The 12,156-nt window shown below is 46.7% G+C and overlaps 1 protein-coding gene and 1 non-coding gene across 2 annotated transcripts in view; both read left to right on the plus strand.

The window, feature by feature from the left end:
* The window catches only part of MAML2 (mastermind like transcriptional coactivator 2), a 220,612-nt gene that overhangs the window by 64,005 nt on the left and 144,451 nt on the right, over positions 1–12,156 (plus strand).
* On the plus strand, positions 2,988–3,150 carry LOC115353641. The gene has a single exon (XR_003927642.1). It is a non-coding gene; the product is annotated as a U1 spliceosomal RNA (small nuclear RNA).

Raw genomic sequence — 12,156 nt, forward strand, 5'->3', positions numbered from 1 at the left:
TGAATCTGCTGTGGGCAAACCTCCTTCCGGAAGGAGCGTCTTATCAGTGAGTGGAGGAAGGCTCTAGCTGCCATACTCCATTAACACCACATTAATGAGCCAAGAGCCCACGCACCACAATGAAAACATACCCTGAAGTGTAGCAGATGGGCTCAGAAGCCAAAGCCACACAATGGGGAAACCTAGGAAATGATAGATAAATTCGATAGAAAACAAAAGCTGGGCAGCTTGGCCCTCCTTGTAGTAAATAGCCTAGAGTAACAGGCATTCTTGGATCCTACTGGGTGAAATTGTGACCGTGCAGGACTTTCCATTGACTTCAGGAGGACTCGGCTCTTATCTGGTTACAGGCAGTGTGTCAAAACCCATCCAGAAACCACTGCTGACCACCTGAGCTCTGCACCGGTGTCTCCTGTGAAATCCTTCAGCGGTGCTCACGGAGGACTGGTGATGCAGTCCTTCGGATAACTGCACTGCTAACCCACAGCAAGACTTCACACATCTTCTTGCTAGAGCTGCTTAAAATAAAATAAACAAAAGCGCGTTGACAAATGTGACTGAATCAGTGTGAGGAGAAGCACTAACACGTTAATCGTATAAATGATTAACAACTGTCTATTAGTCATATGTGAACGACACTTCCCCAGATACTAGTAAAAGTGCTGTAGCATCATTCGTAATAGTAATGTTGTCATAGCAGAAAAAGCCCTCACACTTAAATGTATTTGCTAGGAGGCAATGGTTATTGCACATGGTTTTTAAGAATTTATTCTTTTACAGACTAGTGTAAGTCTGTTAACCTTCCCACCAGTGCTACATCACTCTACCTCATTGTCGTTAGTGAGGATGTTATGTACATGAAGCACAAAATTAAAATTAAGCAGTTTTCAGTTGTATATGCCAGACAGGGCAAATGCATCCTTGAAGCCCTTTGATGTAGCTGTGTGTAACTACTGCTTTTCCAGTGCTGTGGTTTGTAGGCAGCAGTACTAGTATTAATATGAGCGTTCTGTATGTCATCCTGGTAAAATTTCCCCTTTTGCTGCTTGTGAATGCAGAATGATTTCGAATGGAGGAAGACACCGCATGTTTTCCAGGGGCTTTAATACGGTCAGAAATTTTTGGACAAAACTGCTTGCCTACCGGGCTTTGATACATCGGTCATTGGGAAAGGCTTTTTGGTCAAAAATGCAATTTCCAGTCATCCAGAGGGATGCTCTGTGCATCTCACAACCCTGCCCTGGTCGCTGTGTCAGTGTGCCCAGGGAAGAGGCAACTGAGCCCCTGCGGTCCCCACTGGACAGTGATCTCTGCGCCATGGAGATCCTCGACTCCCTGTGTGCCTGCTCGGAAAAAGAGCAAGAACCAGGGAGCAATCATACCAAAAGGCCTTATTTAAAACAGGGTAGGGAAGGGGTAAGGACTCCACTGTACACCTGATTCTCCAAACGGTCCTCCTGCTCAGGGTTGGTCTGGAAATTGAGGTGCTTGGTAGAGCAGAACTTGGCCGGAGTTCATGGTGCCAGGGCTGGCAAGATGGCAATGCAGCCTCAAACACATGCTTCCAGTTTCCAGTGGCCAAGAAGAGATTTTGGTTAATAATACAGATGCCTGTATTAAATATATTAAAGCGATAGTTAGCTCTGTGATCTTCTGCATCAGACCTGCCAGACAGCGGCGACTGTAAGGCACCTTCACCGGGCTGTTCTGATGCAGGATTCTTGTCAGGGCCATTTTCTGATTAGCCAAAACTTTTCTTTCCCTCCCTCTGCTACAAACAGGGCTTGTCACCTGTTTCTCATCTGTTTTCGTTATGGAGGAGAAGTAATTGGTACATCTGGGCGTTATTGGAGAAATGGCTTGGCTGAAGCCATAATGTGGTAATTATAGACTGAACTGAGCCATGCCGATGCATTGTAAATACATTTGCCTCTGAGTGTGTGATATTGTCACGTGCCCATTCAGAGGGCTTTTTTGGGGAAGAGGGAGGAGAGAGAGGGGCAGCGTGGAAAGCTGACCATGTCTGACCTATGCTGTGCATGTGCGGTAAACCTCGAAGATACAAAAAGCCTACCATCACAGCAGAAAAATGACACTGTGCCCCACTGTAAAATGGACCAACGGCTCATTTTCCAAGTGGCTTGTTTTGCTGGGGAATTCAATTATCCCGTGTATGACAACTTCTTTCTGGTCTTTTGTAACTGCAAGGAGACACCAAACCAAAATAGCTTGTTTTCACTGCTTTCGTGATGCTCTCTGCTAAATAGCAACACATGACTGCTGGTACACCACAGAAGCCAGTAACCTAATGTAAAGCATGACGGCAGGCTCTGGCAGCAGGCTGCTATTTCTGAAAGAGAGGGGAAGATAGTACATGGAACCAGAAACCTCAAATGGTTCTCTGTGTGTTTTTTGGATGGGGCTCCTAGACACATCTCCGCAAACTCCCAGCCCTCCCTCCCAGAGGTGACACTTCCAGTGCAGGAGAAAGTGTTTGAAGCCTCGGTGGTGTTTTACGTCATCGGTGCATGGCACATCACAGCCACTCAGTGACAGGCTGAGGTTGGCAGGGACCTCTGGAGGTCATCTGGTCCAACCCCCTGCTCGAGCTGGACCATCTAGAGCCGGCTGCCCAGGACCATGCCTAGGCGAACGGACCATGTCCATTGCACCAAGCTGGTAGCATCTGCTTTGTGCCATGGGGTGTGGGTGCAGTTCTGCATAGCCCAGGTGGATGTTAAAGTTCAGAGGGTTTTGCTTTGCGGGAGATGGCAAGCACCAGTGTAAGATGCTGCTGCAGTAACTGAGCCAGCCCCATACAAAACTGGATGGGTAATGGGACTTGGATCTTTGGCTGTCTCTTGGCATGTCATTGCTATGCTGTAGGGTTAGAGAGGTATAAGATTTCAGAATATAGGGGAAAGATAAGCCGCCTGGAGTTGGGCATGTTTCTGGGGTCACTCTGGCCTCCAGCCCACGTCTCTTCCATAGTTCAGTGTACTGGGGGACACTGTGGTCAGGAAGGGGGTTTTCCCAGGGTGATGCTCATCCTCCACACCCCGTGGTGTGCCATACCCTGCAGTTTCTCCAAATGCAGGAAACTTACGTGCATATTTTGTAGTAATTGCAGTTTGTGTTCATACTCTTCCCTGTTTTCATTTTTCACATGAAATTTTCATACCTCTGATCTGCAGTGAGCAACACATTATCAAAAGTATTAAAATAGATGGGTGTAATGGTCTCATCCTGTACATGTGGAAAAATCCAGAATGAGAATGGGGAGAGATTTAGCCATGACACAGGCAAAAGTGGTATTTGCAGAAGGCAGAAGACAGAGCAGAGCGGGGCGGCATTGGCACTGGTCCTCTGCAAGCTCCACACCAGTTGAATAGCCAGCTTTATTTCCATAGCTTGAGACTACCATTTCTATTTCTTTCTTTTACCTTTTTTTCTGATCAGGGAAAAATTACATCCTTTTGGGCTTGACTAAAATGGAGCGATCTGTTCATTTAGCTGTTGAGAAGGGAAATTAACTTCATTCTTATCCGTCTACCTTATTAGCACAAATATTGCGGCTGCATTATCCCATCCCACATAAAACCCTGTACAGTAGAGCCTTTTAATTGTCTGGCTAATTGTTTGGCCTCGGAGCTGTCTATTTCCGATTGTCTAATTCTCATTAGAATGCCAGCTGACACCAAGTCCTCCAAAGCTCCCATTAGCTGCTTTGAACCACTTCTAGACTAATTTGGTGGTGTTGAAAGCACTTACAGAAAGGCAACCAACAATAAGAAACACAGTGCAAATGTTTCTCTCTTCTAATGCATTCAACACTTTAAATCTTGGCCATAAAGGAGTTTTGATGCTGGTTTAAATGCGTGTATCCCTACAGAGTCACAGCATTGTTGTTAGTGTTCAGAAGTGTGTAAAATATGTGGACTAAAAATCTAGGCACAAATGCTTCAGTCCTTGATCTGAAATATCTCCTTCTGAAACAAATGGTTTTTTTCACCCTATGAATAAGGAATAAATCAGGATGGCAGGGTGCAGGCCCCCAGCGAGAGAAAAGATCGGTCTGTATTACAGTGCTCTTTGTTAACCCTACGATAAGCATTTCTGAGGACAGCCTACAAAACCTGAATGAGACAAAATCTTGGGTTCACACTCTAAACTCACTGCAATAGATTATCGCCGTGTAGCTCTTATTTCACTTTGTGATACTTTAGCACCCGTTTCAGAATCTGGCTTAGTCCATTGCCACAGTTAGAAAATTTTCCTGTTGCCTGTTCCTTCAGTTATCTTCTTTGAACAGCTCTTAGCGATCTAGTGAGTCACTTGAGGCTGGCCAAAGCTTGTTCCATGTTGCCATCAAACTGAACAAACACAAGCAGGTAGGAAAACTCAGTGGGGCAGGACTCCCTCAGAGTCCTGTTCCCTTACCACCACCACTGCCCTGAGAGAAGATGGAGAAACAAATGTGTTCTTGCCAGGTTTCAAGTGACATTTGCTAACCTAAAACCTAGAGAGGGGTTAAAACGTGGCCAGCTACTGAAACTGGAGGGTAGAGATCTGCTGTGGGTTTATGGCCAGTCTTAGCACTGGATTCCTTGATCACAAGCGTGGGAGAAGAGTAGGAAATGCATCAGTGCTGCAGTGGTGGAGGGTTTGCTGGCTTCCTGCACATGGGGGGACCTCTTGCTTGGCTAGGGAGCCTTGGCCATTGGGAGTCAGCGTCTCAAGGCTGTCTTTTGCTGCATCCTACCACTTTGTTGGGCAGAACGAAAGGTTTCAGGGAGCCTTAAAGCTTGGGACGCTGTCCACAGGCTGTCCCAGCTTCTCCCTCTAATGCAGCCCGGTGAGCAGATGGGCAGAGGCGAGGGAAGCCCTGGCAGCCTCTCTGGTAGCCCGTATTGCACCTATCAGCCAGGGCACCCTGGACACCCGGCACCCAGGTCACCCAGCCCTGGCAGCCACAGCAGTGCGTTTTGGAAGCATTGCATTTGACAGCTTTCAAAATGAAGTACTGCACGATCACTGCTTCATAAACAAGATGGTCTTTGGGGATTTTCCTCGCAATTCTTGGAGAAAAGAGTTCAGAAGTGTTACGTATGGAGTTCATGAAACTCCTGCATGTTGTCCCAGCCCACCCCAGGACTTGAGTTGTGTTCCTCTCCCGAACATCTCGGCACCGCCGTCCCCAAGATATGTTAACTGCCTACTGCATCGCTATCTGCAGCCAAAGCTGTTAATGACATTTCCTGCCAGCAAGGGCAGCTGAGCCCTTATGTCTGGCATATACAACTTCTGTTTATATCCTGTTTGGAAGATGTAGTAGCAAAATTTTGTATCAACAGTTACTTCTTATGTGAAAGGTAAAAGGGGAAGGTGAATAAATCTTCTCCCATCTTGCAACTTGGGGTGCCTGCTCCAAAAACAGGTCCTGGAGACCACAGCCAGAGTGATCAGGGTTCAAAGAGTAATACATGGCCACTGATTCAGCCTGGCAGCTCTTCCTCCCATCCTGAGATGGGGCATTTCCTATGTTTTACAATACAGTTCCACTGCCCTGATAGGCTTCATTTCCCAAGCATCCTTTTTTAAAAATACTTGAACTGCTTTTGCCATGCATTCCTCTCCCTCATTTTCTTGCTTTCTAGAAAATCACTGTGTTCTCCCCTGACGTTTTCTCCTGTCTCATGGAAGAGGAGACCGAGTTACTGGTGTCTCCTTCAGCTGTGAACACAGATGGAATTTATGGCTTTTTGGGTTGTATTTATAACTGTTTTAAAAGCATGGCAAATGTCATCTATAAAAACTCCTGTTAGGCTGTTTCTTCCTTAGGCACCACACGCTTTGCAACTGCTGCGGCACATGAGGCAGGGATCCTCGACTTGGTGTGAATTATTGCTTTTGTAGCTATGGACACTTCTATGCATTGCTTAGGGATTTACCTGAATGTGACACTTACTTGAATCGTATACTTCATGTGAGCCATGTGCTTTCCATATAGAGGAACCACACACGCCACCACTCTCACCTGTCTCACGTGGGGATAGGTTAAAATGGAAGAAAACACCACGTATTGTCTATCGTATGCATTTTTCAGGTTTATGCCTGCATTTAAACTTCTAGTTGCCTTTAGCTCTCACAGCCTTGTAAACTTTTTTGGCTTTGTCTTTTGTAGATTTTTTTTATTGGTTATAACTCACTTCTCTAGCCTGAATTTTTCAGGTATCCGCAAGTATCTGATTAATTTTTCCTTTTAGCCTGCGTTCCAAAGGAAACAAATCTCATCCAGTTGTGTGTCTTGTCTGTAATAACTTCTGGCAATTTTTCAACCAAATTTGATAGAAGGTTAAAGGTCCGCAACGCATAAGTTCCTGCAGTTTCCATAAAAATTAGTCTGGTTAGAAGGAAGAGGAGGAAATTAAGCTGGCACTGGAGGAAAGGCAGCTGTCACTCAGTTTTCAGTGGCAGCAGCACCCAACTGCCCAGCCAGCCAGCAGAATCTGGCCACAGCAGTTTGTCCCACCAAACAGGCTGGGAACGTGAGAGGGAGTTGAGCAAACTGCTGTTTGGTGGTGGGATTTTGAGGACACTGGGCACCAACCCTCAAGAAACTGGAGTTTACCAGGTCCATTCCTCATGCAATGACTTTATTAAATAGGAAAGCTAAACAAACATTTTCCTTCCTCCTGATTGTGTGTCATTTCTTTTCAAGCCAACGCTTCTGAAAACAAGAGTTTAATGTTAGCACAGCTTCCCCAGAAGAGGTTTCTAAGACTCTCTGCTCCCAGCAGCTCTTACTGAAATTAATGGGAGCTGCTGGGGCTCAGTGCTTCCAAAAATAAAAACACTTTGCCAGTGGTACAGAGGCAGATGTCTAAATTTAAGCTGTAGTTTTTGAGCATCTGGGGCCTAAATCCACGTCTGAGCACTTCAAAACAAGTGGCCTGATTTTTTATAGGTATTGAACAGCCTTACTGAAGGCAAGGGACTTACGGGCTGTACGGATCAGACTATATTTGGAAGTCAAGGGGTAGATATAGGTAGCTGAAATTTAGGCACACAAATTGGAGCACATGGGCCGTGCACCTGAGGGGGGGAGCGGGTTTCAAAGCGTTCAGCCTTGGCATAAGTGGTCTTATTGAAGTCGCTGGAGTCCAGAGGGAAAGAGTTAAGTCAACACAGAGCACTTCAGAAGGCTCCCGGCTCAGCATGTACATCTGTGTTTAAGAAGGATGCCGGAATAAAAAATACTTTGCAGGTGCAACACGGCCAAATTTGCGCAGTAGAAGAAACCGTAGGTTTTTTAAATCCTTGGACTGGAGCAGCGGCTCTTGCAGCTTAATGCTACACACATACCAGGGGCTTTTTGTATTTATTTCCCCTGTGTGCCTTGTTGTTTTAAGAAAAAGGAACAAACAGGGAGCAGTTGGCTGGCAGAGCCTGCGAACTCGGTGGGAGCTGCCAGCGGGCCTTGCTGGGTCTTTGGAGTGAAAGGAGCGGGCTTGTGGAGTTACAACTGCTCTGCAAACCCCTCCTGCCCCGATCCTGCCCGGGCTCAATGGGGCTTTGTGTAGAGGCAGGGGCTGCCCGGGCAGAGCAGCCTACTGATTCACTGCCGGCGATGGAGACGGGCTGCCTTTAACCCTTTCCTAGTTCTACAGCAGGATTTTGATCCAAGCTTGCTTTGGGGGTTTGTTTTCCTTCTTTCAGCATCAGGAAACAAACAAACAAACAAACAAACAAAAACCCCAAACCCCTCAGCCCCCCCGCCAAAACACCCCAAAACCCCTCCAGAAAACCCAAAGAAACCAAACAATGAAAAAAATCACTTTCTTCAGGTCCCCATTCGGCACAAACTAAACAAACAGGAGTTCAGATGTTGCTGACGAGGGAGCTGATCTTTAAGCATTGAAAAGTTTAGTCCGTAGCTATCACAGCCCAAGCCAACACACCGTCCTCAGTAATGCAGGAGAAGTACCATGGTTGAATGAAAGGAGGCAGGATTTATTTGATCAGAGGTAGATGATTTATCACCTTTTGTTTGACAGCTGCAGGATTAAATGTACTATTGAGTCAGAGGTGGCTGCCTATAAGGAGATTTACCTGTAAATGTGCCCCCTGAGTGAAACAGTCTGGATTTAATAAAGATGCCAGATTTACCACAAGCAAATGAGAGGCTACAGAGGCCCACATGATTAAGTGACAAAATGGAGGTGGAAACTGGGAGGAAATGAGGTGAAACACAAGGGAACGACAGTTCGAAAATATGGACTGAAAAGCAGAAGAGGACAAAATGCTTGGGCAGGAGACTTCAGAGGCTCTTAGGTGCAAAGAGGCAGGAGAAACACTGTTCAGATACCCTTATATAGCCCTGGCCTTGAGTCTTTGCCTGTCCTCCACTGGAAAATGTGGCAAAACATTGCCAAAGGTTCCTAGTGCTATTTATGGAAATGAGATAAAATTGAAGCCAGGTTTGGGGTAAGCAAAACCTCCTTATTCCAGAGCTGTAAAACCAAAACCCTGGTTTGGATTAAGGACCCGCTGGATCTGCATCTTCTGAGCTGGTGAGAAGGGAGCTGATGGGCAAGCAATCCCATCAGTGCGTCGCTCTGCCTTGGAGAGCTGCTGGGAGCCGGCTGTCACAGGAATGCAATACTGCAGAGCTCTTGCGCTCTACATATTTGTTTAAACTTGACAAAAACTCAGGCCCTTAATTTGCAACAGTTTATTTGAACAGGCTGGGAAGACAAGAGTATTGTTGTTGTTGTTTGAAAGCCCTGTAACTGCGAAGCTTGTACTAAAGATTTGTGGATGTATGTCCTCCTAAGTATGTGAGGGTCTGTGTGTGGAGTACCCAACGCTGGGAAATAAAAACTGTGTTCGCACGAGGAAGAGCTGGTGACAAGGTCAGAGTCCCGAAGGCAGGCACTGAGGGGTCACCTGGAAGAGCTGTACACGAGCACCCCACACACAAAGTCCACGGGATATGCACATCCCTGTGTCCTGCATGTAGGTGTCCACTCACCCTGCCTCTTTGCAGGTTGGGAGTGACTTGTCCCTTCGGCTGCGTGCATGTGCATGCATGCTCGGTGGACACATCTTCGGTGTTGCCTTCTAAAATCTGGCTCTAATTTCAGACCAATTTACTATTCCAATGAAATGAACCTGCAAAACATATGGCACAAATAGCATTCGCCTAAGTGGACTGCACGGTTCAGGTTTGATTTGTGACTTCTCTTTACATTCCCATTCACGTGGGAGTCCATGATAGATCTTTAAACAGAATAAACTGAAACCCGTCCACAGCTGCCTTTCATCAGGGAGAGGGCTGCAGACAGACTCCAGAGCGGAGCCTCCGTCTGGGGCAATTGCTGCAACTACCGTGGAGGACGGTGCACGCATACCGCGGGCAGCGGCTGCAACAAAGGAGCCAGGCTCTTGGTTGACTTGCGCCTGTTTGTCTTCGAGACAGACGTTACAGCCACTTACAGAAATTCAGTCTGAGGGAGGAAAAAAGAAGAGAGAGAGGAGAAAGAAAGAAATCATTAAAAAAATAACCCACCACGATGGAGATTTGGTAGTGGATTTTAAATCACATTTAGACATAAATCCTTTGAGTTCACAATTTCCATAGATTACTGGCATCTGTGGACCCCAGATAGACTGTAATCACTAAGATTGTTCTAATCTTCCTATGGGAGGTTTTTCAAAGGAAGTATTGAATTACACCATTTCTTAGCAGGGCTGGGTTTTAACTTGCAAGAAAGTGCTTTAAACCCAAATGCATACATTAGTGCCAGGCCTATAAAGTGAGGGTATAAAGCTTGTGACTTTCATACATCCTGATGTGTAATTTGTTATCCAGACAATAAAACTTCACAAGAGACACACATGCTCAGCTGCACCCAGTGGTAAGTATATTACAAGTGGTCAGGCCTGTGTTGTCATCTTTGGACCTTCTGTGTGTCAGTCCTTTGAAGCACACCTCTGCTCTTTGCTGAGAGTTGTGCTTGACTCGTACACCAAGGTTGAGTCATGCCCTCACTGAATCTTGCTGCAGCGTAGCGTTTCATGCCATTGCTTTGTGTGCCTGCCCCTAAACCCAGCTCCCATCACACTCTGGAAGTAAGCAGAGTTAAAAATGGTGTGGTTGTAAAGAGATCTATTTGGTATGGAAAACTTTGCAGAGAGAGAGCAAAGCTGTGGTCCCTGCTCATGACCAGAACATGCAGGGGAACATCAGAGAACATCAGCAGAATAAATCTAATTCTGCTCACACCTGTATAAATGCAAGCTGGAATTGCTTCTACTGAACACGCTAGAGGGATGCGGGAAGCTGGTGTGAGATGGAAATCCCAATTGCTGTGTCAGATTCATCACTGGTACATGAAAATGAATGGAATTACACCAGGGATTATACTGTCCCCATATGGGTTTTTATGCCTGGTAACTCCTCAGCTTTAATGGGTATCAAATTTGCGCCTGCTATACTGGGTTGCACAGCTGAATGCTTTTGCTCCAGTGCTGAGGGATTAAATAGACAATTGAGGTTTCTCAGAAAGGATGTAGAAAATGTAAATCAAAAAGAGAGTGCCTGGAACTGGTTCCAGTGCTGACAGCCCTTACAATGCATGCTGCCTCCGACTGCTCACAGTGACCAGCTGCAGCAGTGCCCGGGCTGATGCAGAGCAGTGTCAGGGCTGTACCCTGGGAGAATGGGACACGGGACTGGGACCCCACGAGTCCCCGACAGCCTGCTCCAAGGGATGCCATCTGCAAGCTGCGAAGCCGAATCCAGACTTCCCGTGCGGCCAGGAGAGCTGGCGTGTCCCTGGTGTGGGGAGCTGCCGGGGATGGCTGTGCTCTAACGACGGAGCTGTGCTCTGCAGGACTGCGTCTCTCAGCTCACTGACTCTGCCTTATTTAACGTGCCGCTCGCCAGCCAGACACCAGCGTGGGGAAGCATTTGCCTTTGCATTGCATTCGGATAGCTCTGAAATTTTAGGGGCCTGTCAGGAAGGTTTTGAATCTAAGGCAATGCTACGTCTGCCCTCAGCAGAAATGAGCTAGAGGGAAGGACGTGACCTTGAGAACAAATTCATGCTGTGCAGTATTACTCTATGATCAAAATGATCCGATTTACCGGAGGGTAAACATTTTTGTTACCTGCTTGGGAACCAGTCAGCACTTCTTTTATGACAATGCAAGTTTCCAATTTGGGGTTTACTTAGGGAAAAAAAAACCACCATCTTTTTGGTTTCATTTGGTTTGAGGTTTTTGTTTGTTTTGGAAGAACACTGCTTCCCTGCAAGGGACCACAGAAATTCATTCTCCACAGCTGTGTGAAAGCCAAGCTGTGCGGAGAAAACCTGTTCCAAGCACTTGTTGATGTTCATGCAGACTCCACTTTGTGTGATGGGACAAGCAGTGACCATGACAGAAGACTGTAATGATAACTCCATGCATGTGTGATGTTGCCATCACCATGAGGTTGAGCTAGTTGCCTTAAGTAGAGGAAAAGAAGATAAAGAGGTTGGGAAAGACAGTGCCAAGCACCACCACAATGTAATTCTTTGTTGTCTACCATGCCATGATGGTGTGAAATGAATCCCTGGGCTCCTTTCTCAAGAGACCTGTGGAGTGCAGACAGTGATTTTGGCCAGCATGGTCTGCAAAGATGTCAAGGGTGCTCAGAGGAGGATCACTGCTGAGAGGTGTGGTTTCATGAGCCAAGGATGCTCATGCCTCTGTACAGTTTTGGCAGCCACACTTACTTATTTTATTCACCTGTGTGAGGTTAACAAGGTGACAACCCCACCATGCCCCCATGTTGGACTCCCCAAGGTAACGCAGAGCGTGGTGTGGGCTTCCTGGCCATCCCCCTGCCCAAGGATCTGAGTATCAGTGTGTGCATGAACAGGGGAAGGTGGCTGTTGCTTGCGTTGTGGACCTCGTGCTTGTCAGTGTGCTGGGAGTTTCTCCCCTCTGTCTCCCAAGGGAAGCTTGGACTGATTTTGTGTGCAGAGCTTATCCCGGTTTCAGTGACAGTGAGATGTTTCCCAGGGTCCATTAAACTGCTTTGGCTCTGAGAGGGCTTTCTCCAATGTTCAACTACTTGTTCACCACACGTGTCAGCTTGCACGTACG

This window comes from Aquila chrysaetos, chromosome 19 (genome assembly GCF_900496995.4).
Source record: "Aquila chrysaetos chrysaetos chromosome 19, bAquChr1.4, whole genome shotgun sequence".
Lineage (NCBI taxonomy): Eukaryota > Metazoa > Chordata > Aves > Accipitriformes > Accipitridae > Aquila > Aquila chrysaetos.